This window comes from Martes martes, assembly GCF_963455335.1.
Source record: "Martes martes genome assembly, chromosome: 18".
NCBI lineage: Eukaryota > Metazoa > Chordata > Mammalia > Carnivora > Mustelidae > Martes > Martes martes.
In genome coordinates, this window is record NC_137906.1 from 8,749,765 (window position 1) to 8,760,792 (window position 11,028).

The window sequence follows — 11,028 nt, forward strand, 5'->3', positions numbered from 1 at the left end:
CTCTAGGAACTGGGAAGGTGCTCTTTTCGTCTCTGTGTCTCGGGTTCGTCGAGGGTCGAGGCGCTTTAGGGACAGGAGGAGTCGCCCCACTACAGAAACAGGGACCTAGTTCCAGCCCCCCCCCTCCTTTTTAAACCAAGGAAGTGCCAACCAGGTGAAGGCTTTGGCGGTTCTCCCACCCGATCCCCGACGTCCCCGTCCAGGGAGAGTGTTCCCTCGTGGACTTCAGAGCCTGGTTCACCCGTGACCCGGGCCCGTCACTTCGTGAGAACTTGATCCACGTTTATGGACACGGAGTCCCACGTTTGGCTCACGAAGCCAGAGACTGAGTGATCACTGTCAGACTTGAGTCACGGTGGCATCAATCTGAACAGAATTCTGGGCAGAAATCTCAGAGGCTGCTGCCTTCTAAGGTGCTCCTGATGCTGGGGGGCTTGTGAAAGAAGTCTCCGCCTACCGCTTTCTCCCGCTGCTTCTGCTCGGTTGCAGGGTTCAGACTAGATTCCCTGTTTATTTCTGCACCACCCTCTCCGGCCCCCACTGAGTTTGATTTTGGCCTGATTCCTCAAAAGGCGCACATGCTGAAGGACAGCAGTATGCCTGCACGTGAAATTCCCTGCCTAAATACACCCTAACTTTATAGAAATATGGTATCATTTCCCTCTCTTTTGGGGGGGGGGTCATTACTTTTTTTTTTTTTTAAGATTTTATTTATCAGAGACAGAGATCACAAGCAGGCAGAGAGGCAGGCAGAGAGAGAGAGAGGAGGAAGCAGGCTCCCCACTGAGCAGAGAGCCCAATGCAGGGCTGGATCCCAGGACCCTGAGATCATGACCTGAGCCGAAGGCAGAGGCTTTAACCCACTGAGCCACCCCGGCGCTCCCCCCTCCTTTTTTTTTTTTTTCCCAAAGACATGTAGAGAGGATGACAGCAAGCCTCCATGTACCAACTGGCCAGTTTCAACAGTCATCACATGGTCAGTCTTGTTTCATTCATTCATTCCCCCATGCATGGTCAGACATCTAAGATGGGTGGGTTCTGGCTGCCACCTGTTAAGAGGCACCCAAAAACTAATGGTGGCCCAGAAATGGGCAAATTGGAGGGTGTGAGGTCTGAACACCATACCATTCCACTGGAGATAATCTGGAGAATTTTTCCTTTCTTTAGGTAGGAGAAGAGGAGGGGAGAATGAGGAACAAAGTAGTCATAGTTTTCAAATATGTAAAGAGTTGTCATTTCCAAAAGAAATGTGTTTTTAGGACCCCGGAATTCAGAACTAAGACCAGTGAATGGAAATGCTAGAAAAGTTCAATATAAGGAAGAAGTTCCTAATGGAGTTGCTCAAAGTGGCCACTTCCTGTATCATCTGGTGCTATCTTGAGGAGGTGGGAGAGCCCTGAGGATGGGAGGACGGGAATACTGCAGAGTGCATTTTTGTGCTAGATGACCTTTAACATCTTCATACAGCTTGCCCCATACTCCTATTAGTTTTCCCTTGACTTCCAGCCCCTTCACAGCACTCCTTCACGGTTCCCATTCCCTCCATATATGTCCTTAGAGCACTTACTATGGGCAAAGTACTGTTAAGCACTTGGTTTCACTTCGTTATTGCTACATAAAAAAACTCAAAACTTAGTGACTTAACACAACAGTCATCATTTCTCATACAAGTTCACAAATCTGTGGATTGGCTGGGTTCTCCTACTTCCTGTGGTGTCAACTAAGGAGCTGGCATGGCTGGCAGTTGACGTTGGCCCACAGACTGGAAGCTCAGCTGGGGTGTCGGCCTGGGGGTTCAGCGTTCCTGTGTGAGTGTCTCCCCATGGCTCCCTGGGCTTTCTCATGATGTGGCTGGTTTCCCGAGGAGGTCAAGGTAGAACTTGCCGATGTTTAGGGCTCAGCCTTGGAAATCACACAACATCATTTCCACCATTTAGATTGTTAGGACACTGGGCCAGATTCAAGGGGAAGAAAAGACAGACTCTATTTCTTGGTCACATTTCGAAAGAGTGTGGGGGATGGGAGATAATGTTGTGACCATCTTTGGAAACAATCTACACACATGTATCTTTACGTTATCAATCCTATGAAATATTACAGTCCCGAGAATACTTACCCTGTAAAATATTAAAATCTGTTTTACGTGCCAAGAAACTGTAAGCACCAGAACAGAAAAGTAAGTACATTGACCAGGGTCATACAAGTGATCTGTGGGAAAGACAAGATTCAAACCTGGCTCTTTCTCCAAAGCCTATGCTTTTAGGCACTCTGCTGTCTCTGAATTAGACTGGAGGAAGAGATGGTTGAAGGGAACAGAATCCCTTGAGTGAGTTGCATGTGTTGATATCTTGATAGTGCTCCATCCAGCCTCTTAGTCAAAATGATCTTTGCCTAGCCCTGAAGCCAGTGAGCTGTGATGTTGAGGCTTGAAAGAAATCTTTCCATTTCCAGCCTTGTTGCTCTTTCTAAAGCAAAGGAGGGGCGCCTGGGCGGCTCAATCTGTTGAGTGTCCGACTCTTGATTTTGGCCCAGGTCATGATCTCAGGGTCATGAGATCGAGCCCCGCATTGGGCTCTGCATTCAGCTGGGAGTGGGCTTGGATTCTCTCCTTTTCCCTTTGCCCCTCCCCCTGCTCGTGCGCTCACTCACTCTCTCTCTCTCAAATAAAAAAGTTAATTTTAGAAAATCTTAAAAAAAAAAAAAAGAAAAGAAAAGAGGCCCAGAGTTGGAAAATATTAATGCCAAAATAGACCTTAAGGATGATCTGGTTAAGCTCTTGTTTTCAGATGAAGAAACCAATGCCTGGGGAGGTCAGATCCAAGGCACACGAGTGAGCTTGTTAGTAGTGGACCTGAGAGTAGATAAGATTCTCTAATTCAATCCTGTGTCCTTACTATATCTCAATAGATCTTTAAAAATAGCATCAGGAAGATCAATACGCTATCCAAATCATCCTATATTATAGCAAGTTAACTAAGGATGAGTTATTCTTTTCTTCCATTAATATAATGATGACCATATGGCACAACCATAAGAAAGCAAAGGAGAAGTTAGCTACTTCGCCTAGTGGCTCACTGTGGTGTGTTAACCGCATTTCCTCTTCAGAGCAGTTTTGAATCTGGTCTTGATGGGTCCTGTTCTCTCACAAAATGCAGTCGTTCTTCTTGTCAGTCCTTCAAAATATTTGAACCTACATGGTTCCATGATCTTATCTGAAGGTTACTTCTGAATCTTGGACCATACACGCTTGCTTTGGTCACATACACTCAATCTTGGACTGTAAAATGTTCAAACTGACCTAAGGCCCTTGGAGGGTCCACAGTTTCTAAATGACCTCCACACTCCCATCTTTCTCTACGCTACCAAATTGTCTTTTGTCTTGAAAGAGAAAAAGAGGGGCACTTGGATGGCTCAGTGGATTAAACCTCTGCCTTCAGCTCAGGTCATGGTCTCAGGTTCCTGGGATCGAGCCCCGCATCGGCCTCTCTGCTCAGTGGGGAGTCTGCTTCCTCTTCTCTCTCTGCCTGCCTCTCTGCCTACTCTCTCTCTCTGTCAAACAAATAAATAAAATCTTAAAAAAAAAAAAAGAAAAAAGAAAGAGAAAAGCATTCCCCTCTCCTTTGTGGCTGAAGTCTGGAAGGGAAAAATCTACCAGTGGTTACTGTAGGCTCTAGCTTCCTCCTTCCCCTTCCAGCAGTGTGGTAGTCATGTTTCTCCCTCATATGGTGGCTTTCTAGATCTTGCTTGCGCATTCTGGCCTTGCTTATTTTTGCTGCTGTCACTATGCTTGGTTAGTAGAGGGTAATCATACCTTGACCTCTCCTAGAACAGAGCCGGGCAAACTTCTCACCCAGGACAGCTGTGAAAACTTGCTTTTTTATTTCCCAGAAGGAGTCCGCATGTACCGCATGTTGGGGAGCTGCAAAGACATTCATTCAGCTAAAGAAAATGAAAGGAGGGATGCCTGGCTGTCTCGGTTGGAAGAGCATGCAATGCTTGATCTCGGGGTTGTGAGTTCAAGCCCCATGTTGGGTGCAGAGATTACTTAAAAAAAAATAAATATTAAGAAAGAAAAAAAAAGAAAATTAAAGGAAAGGAGAATACAGGCAGAGTGATGTAGTTAGACAACCCGTAGCTTACAGCTAGAGCCCTGTGGCTAGTGAGCCTTGGGAAATTTAGATCTGCAACTTGATTACCAACAAAACACTACCTCCTCTGACAACTTTAAGAAATCCCTACACCCAGTGTGGGGCTCAAACTCATAACCCTGAGGTCAAGAGTTGCATGCTCTACCAACTGAGCCAGCCACGTGCTGTAGCTTCATCTGACAACTGTAGAGCATTTGGATCACATGAAAGTGAACCAGCTGTGTAACTGACTACACCGACAGTAAGAGATTTGTAATCTTCAACATTCTTACATTGTTTCTGATCTCCTCTCTAGTTTAATGTTCCCCCCTTCCCCAGGGATAGAGATGTGGCTCCACCTGTCACAGATCCTTGTTTTTAGTTCTGCTCTATCTGGTGAGAGCCCCCTGCCTTTTCCTTATTAAGAGAGGTTAGGGATGCCTGGGTGGCTTGGTTGGTTAAGCCTGCCTCTCTCTCTTTTAAGATTTTATTTATTTATTTGACAGAAAGAGGGAAAGAGGGAACACAAGCAGGGGGAGTGGGAGAGGGAGAAGCAGGCTTCCGCTGAGCAGGGAGCCCGAATGCGAGGTTCAATCCCAGGAGCCTGGGATCATGACCCGATCTGAAGGCAGACCCTTAACAACTGAGCCACCCAGGTGCCCCAAGCCTCTCTAACTCTTGACTTCGGCTCACATCCTGATCTCAGGGTCATGAGATGGAGCCCCACCTCTGAACCCCTAGACCTGGTCATGCTCAGAGGGGAGTCTGCTTGACATTCTCTCTCCCATTCCCTCTGCCCCTCTCCCCACTTGTACCTGTGCTCGCTCTCTCCAAAAAAATAAATATTAAAAATAAAAAGATAAAAAAAAAATAAGAGAGGGTAAAGCTTCCTGCCAAGACTTTTACAAGAGCAGGTTGCAAGCCGTTCCCCAAGTTTCTGGAAGAACCCGGAAAAATTTGCATTCTCTTAGAATAGAAGGAGTTCACAAAGGACATCTGGCCCAGCCCTCCTTCATGCAAAATCCCTTCCTGTGTGGCCCCTTGACGGCCCGCAGCCCAAAGCCTGAATTGATGCAGCTCTGGCTGGTTCTGCACCAGGTTCTTTCTTCTGTCCGTGACTTCCATAAAGGCTGCTCCCGCTTGTGCAGCTCCCTGCACCATCCCAGGGGCCACCGTTCACCGTATCAGGGAGTGATCAGCGAACTGCACGGTTATCATAACTTGCCAACAGAAGGCAGTCGAGTAAGTGTCCTGAGCAAGGGGTGCCTTTTTCTAATTTGTCCGAGTCCTGGGAGCCACAAGAGCTGCCTCGGCGATTATCTGCCCTACTCGTTGCCGTTGCCGTACCACTTTCCTTTTCTTATTCCTCGCGCATGGCCTGACGATAATGTTTGTTGAAAAGGACTTTTGTTCCTATGTCTTGGACTCCTGCAGAGCAAACCGAGTCCCTCTCGCATCCCTCTTCAGATATTTGAGGGCAGAGACCAAGTTCCCAGTGAGTTTTGTCCTCACCAGGGAAACTGTTTGTTGGATATATGAGGTAGTTTGCTTTCCTTATCCTGCACTTGGACCGTTTCTCTTTTAAAAGGTGGAATCCAGAAGCAAGTTTCGGGCACACAATAAAGATAATGCATTTGGGGGAGGCTCGAGAATCTGGAGTGGAGGCCATGCTTTGGACTTGGGGGCAGCGGTGACTACTGGCAGAGAGACTCGGGTGGCTTGGGACAAGTAAGGCCGCTTAAGCCTGGGCAGCAATTTCCATTATTCTGCGGGTAATCTGACTCCTTGGAGGATCTGGGATTGCAAAGGGACACACATCAGCTGAGGGGGTGGGGGGAACTTGAGAGAAGCCCAGAGGCCATGTGAAATTTTGTACCTAACATTTGGGACGGAAATGGGCCCAGAGCCAGGGTCCCCAATTTCACAAAGACCTGATTTCAAGGTTACGTGTGTTTCAGGGACTCGTGGGATGGAGGACATGCCAGCATGTTTCATTTTTTTAAAAATGAGACTTTGGTGAGGGGTAAATAAACATTGAGAAGATCGAGAGGCCCCTGGAGGAAGTACGAACAGGTAATATTTTTGGCACACTTATGTCAGGCACCGTCGTCCATGCTTTACATAACGGCTCATTTAATGCTTATAAGTAACTCTACGCCCATTTTGCAGATGAGGTAACTAAGACACAGTGAGTACGTGGTGGGTAAAGGATCCGGTCGTCCACTTGATGCCTGTGGACAGTTAACCACTGTGCTAGGCTGCTCCATAAACGTAGCTGTGGGATCACGCAAGTGACATATGAAGGAGGGAGATTTGAGCTCATAAAGGAGAACAAGGGACAATGGAGCAGTGGAAAGAATCCAGTTGTTGCGAGAGTCACACACTTGAAGATCCGGCTCTGGGCGCGCCTGCCCGCCTCAGTGGAGCCTGCGACTCTTGATCTCAGGTTGTGAATTCAAGCCCCGCGTTGGCTGTAGAGATTACTTAAAAATAAATAAGTAAACTTACAGAAAATACAATAAAAATCCAGCTCTGCCATTTATCTGGTAAGCCGCTTCACGTCCTGGGCTCGTTTCTGCACTTGTAAAACGAGGCAACCATCTTTGTGAAACTGTGTGGGTTAGAGAAAATTCATGGTTATCATTCGCGAGTGAAGGAGGGAGAGGGGCTGAAGGACAAAGCCACTGACGAGAGTTTCAAGGAAATGGCCAAACATTCTAGAAAATGGAGAATGGAGATGAGAGAAAATGCTGTCAAGGACACCCGCGATCTATTATGACGTGGTTTACGTGGTTGGGGAAGAGCTGAATTCCTGGAGCTTTAAGAGGGAGCTACGCACGGGCGCCTGGGTGGCTCAGTGGGTTAAGCCGCTGCCTTCAGCTCAGGTCATGGTCTCAGGGTCCTGGGATCGAGTCCCATGTCGGGCTCTCTGCTCAGCAGGGAGCCTGCTTCCCCCTCTCGCTGTGCCTGCCTCTCTGCCTACTTGTGATCTCTGTCAAATAAATAAATCAAATAAATAAAGTCTTTAAAAAAAAAAAAAGAGGGAGCTAGGGTGGAGAGATGTGATCACGGTCCATTCGGGAAAGGAATTTGGTCGGAAAGGAATTTGGTCGTCAAGAGGAAAGGACAGTCAAACAAAAGAGTGTCTTGCTCCTTAAGGCTACAGGTGTTTCAGGGTGAGGAGGGGCCTGGAGGCACCAGAGAGCAAGGCCAGGGGCTCCAGGGAGCAGGAAGGACCAGATGGTGAAGCACGTCCCAGGGACCTCAGGCCCTTGGGAAGGAACGCAGAGGGGCATCTGTGGAGAGTGACGTGAAGCCATGATCAGCATGGGGCTTTGGCGAGAGGGAGACATCTGCACCGGGAACCCGTGTCTGCATGCAGCTGTGAAGAGGCAGGGGTGGCAGCCACCAGGTTTGACTGCACAGAGACTGTGGGTCTGCACAGAGTGGAAAGTTGAGGAGGGAAACTCCTGGAAGGAACCCTAGTCCTTGACTTTTGTGTGTCCTGAGAGCTGCAGTTAAGGCACTATCCTCTCCGTGCCCAAGGCTGATTTTTTTTTTTTTTTTTTTTTTTAAACCGGTTCCTGGAGGAGTCCAGCCGCTCTGCCCTGCCCCGGCATGCGGGGGAAGCCGCATGCCGGGACCCCAAGGCTGATTTTATCAGCTCAGGGCTGGAATCTGCCACGGGCCCCATCCTCCACAGGTGACCAAGTTCAAGAACGTATTGGATTTCTCCCCATTTCTGCCCGCCCTGTCCCTCACTTTGGTTCTCTGGAATCAATTCCTAATGCACACGAGCCCTCACTTTAGGTTCTGCTCTCTGGGGGGCCCAGGCCAGGACAGTGGCCCAGGAAAAGGTGAACTTCCCTTGAACTGTGAAGATCAACGCAGAAAAATACTTTTTTTTTCCCCATGTGCCACCTTTTACTTACTTCTTTAAGTTAAAAAAAAATTGTTTACTCCACTCATGCCCTGGAAAGCAAGCAGGGAAGAGTTAGTATTCCTTCAGGACCCTGAAACCAAAGCAGATAGAACACTTTGTGCCTTGATTCTGGTCTCTAAATAGGGCGAATAAATCATTTCTTTCAATGAGACAAAGTAACAAAAACAATCGGAGTTTGTTTCACTATATTATGCAACAACAAAACCAGGTTATTGGGTGAGAGGTCAATGTCCAAGTTTGAAATCTCAGATCACGGGCTGACCATCAGGGTGTTCCCTGTTTTTTCTGAGTTTCATAAATCGGTCAAAGGTTTTACTTTAATGGTTCCATCTTCTGAGAAGATTGTGTCGGGGGGGGGGGGGAATCATTGAAATCTACTTTACTCCACGGTTTTTGATCTGGCTGCCCCCTTCCGAGAAGCTACCTTGAACTTGAAGCTCAAATGAAGGAGAACGTGTTCATCTGCACAAGGATGCGGGTCACGGTTCCAGTTTTTACCTTTGAAATTATGTTTTTGCCTCATCCAAAATGTGTACATTTATGCAACCAAGAGAAAAAACAAACGCCACCAACATTGCCACCTAGAGGTGATAATTTATTGTTTTACCATGACCCAGAAGAGAAACGACATAAAGAGATATTTATTACAATTCCCCACAATTTCCTTCCCCATCTGCTCTAACATTTGTCAGACACCGCCGGCCTCCTAAAATGGACCATTGACTATAAATGCATGTAAATGGTAATCTGCTGCCATTTCTCGTGATGGAAACTTTAGTCCTCCATCAAGTTTTCAAATTATTTCCAATAGAGAAGTCCCCTAGCTTTTTAAAAAAACAAACCACTTTTCCTCTAAGAGTCCATTATTTACTCAAAGCAGCCTTCCTAGAAAGGTTAATGAGGATTTTAAATGAACAGATTCAATTTAAAAATCACCTACTGAACATCTACCAAGCATCTGGACTCTTCTACGACTAGTGAAATGAAAGGCCAGGTTTCAACAGTAATAACTTAATTCGCAGGTATACAAAGACGAGTTTCTTCTTTTGGTCTAATTTATTCTAAACTAAGAAACTAGGGACTGACAACACAGGAAAGGTTTGTCTTACCCAGTCTACAGATAAACAAGACAATGCCTGAGTTAGCTCTCTATATAGATTTAGGCTTATCATGTCGACCTGGTTGTAATAATCTATATTTAACTACAAGTTAATAAAAATACATATGTTCATTTTAAAATAATCGCTGATTTTCCTTGCAACGTACCCCCCCTTAAACTCATACTATTTTTAGACCAAGATTTTCCTGCACAATCACCGTCCACTGTCCCCCCCCCCCCCAACTATTTGATCTCACGGAAGAACCGCAGCTACTAGCAGAAGCAGCTCTAAGCCTAACATGCTTTGTCCTTGCTAGGGCAGAAAGAAACCTTACCTAAACTGTTCAGAGGTTGAGGTGAGGGGGAAGGCAAGAGAGCACAGACCCACACACCTGAGTCGGGGAGCCTGCAGCTGCCTAGTCCCTTCCCTGGACCCAAGGAACTTAAAACCCAAATCTGAAACCGGAATGAAATCCGAGTTTTAATGCCACCTTTCACTCACAGGTCTCATTTTTTTTTTTTTTTTTCCCAGTACCTTAAAACACTCAGCCTCACTGCTTAATGAGTGCTTGTGGAAGGGAGAAAGTTTAACTTTAGGACCAATTAGCTTTGTTGATCACTGTGTAACTCTTAGATGAGCCATGATTCTTTAAGTAAATGGAGGGGAGAAATCTTAAAGACATTTCAACAGTCAACCTAATGACTCTCCTTACCTTCCACTGTTTCAGGATAAAGAGAAAAACATGAGGTTTATGGTATCCGCTGTGAAAACAGGACCAGACAATATGAAAACTATGTTCTCACGTTAAGACATTCTGTCGGATGAGACGTTCGAAGTGTTTCTCCAACTTTTGTGTGACCTGCAGAACTGGAGATGGCTTAACCTCCCTAGAACTTCAAGTTTGTTTTACAAAGCTTTGAAAAGTGAAACAGATAATTTCATCTTCAGATAGAATAAAAAATTAATTTGAGTAGCAAAATAAGTAACTGCTTTTAAATGTACAGTAGTGTGTCCATTCTAAAAACAAAACCTAAACCTATGTTAGGAAAGCTTTTCAAATAATGCTTTTTATTGAATTCTCCAGTAGTAGTTGAAATAAAAATCTACTCTAACTTCTATAAAAAGATCTATTTATACCACTTAATTTCCTCTTCTCTGATTCTACATTTCACTTTGCAATCTGCAGACCTTCATTTGGTTTCCCAGATGGGGAACCCAGCCCCCTCATAAATATTTCTGAGAAGTTGCTCAGAGTAGGACACACAAAACCATGGCCCCTCTGGTAAGTATTGCTGTCACTGTCTGACTACGTTTTAATACTGTTACTCCAATTCGCCTAACGAATCTTCCATGAGGATGGTAGGATGAACCTGGTTAGCTAGCTTCTGATGAGGACTTCAGGGTGACCAGACCCTGGAAGAAAAGGCGATCAACTCTAGGGCAAAAAGGAGGAAAAAATTCCTTCACAGCTACGAATCTTCACAAGCCTTTCAATAGTCGTGGGGAAGGAACAAGCCGGGGAAGAGAGTCGGGGGCAGGGAAGGTACACAGGAGCGCAGCCAAAGGGAATACAAAAATGCTTCTCCAGCCTTGTCAGAAGAACTTCCGGCCATGCCGGGAAGTGGATGCATCCGTGCCCACTTTCCAGGAAAGGGCCCATCTTGCTGCTTTGCTATCCCAAACTTCCTAAGCATGAAGGTGAGTTAGTAGGGGAAGCAGGACTATGGTTTCCACAATCTGGTCAGGTTAAGTGGTCCCACTGGCCTTTCCAGGGCACTCCCCACTCTCAATTCATGGAGAAGCCCCTCTCCCCGCCGGAAACTCAGAGAACCCATTTTCTTTGCCTGGAACGGTGAGC